Raw genomic sequence first — 299 nt, 5'->3', positions numbered from 1 at the left:
GTGTAATATGCTCTAGTTTCTTATTACAACTTGACTCTTTTATTTCAGACTACAACACACTATGGTAATAAACAGAAGGTAACATGGAACAGCGCTTGGGGTAAGAAGGAATGGCGAGGAGAGTTCATCTGATCTGGGTTCATTGGGTCAGGACTCAGGTCATCTCGCTAGTGTCGGTAACAGCTTCAGGACGAGACTCACGTGATGCTCGGTAAAACGTTCTAAGGCCACGTGATATAGGTCGGAGCTGACATCTTGAAATTATTAAAATATGTGAAATCGTAGGCTGTACGCTCACC

This window comes from Penaeus monodon, chromosome 19 (assembly GCF_015228065.2).
Source record: "Penaeus monodon isolate SGIC_2016 chromosome 19, NSTDA_Pmon_1, whole genome shotgun sequence".
Lineage (NCBI taxonomy): Eukaryota > Metazoa > Arthropoda > Malacostraca > Decapoda > Penaeidae > Penaeus > Penaeus monodon.
The sequence above is the reverse complement of the archived record's forward strand: the minus strand, read 5'-3'. Positions refer to the sequence as shown.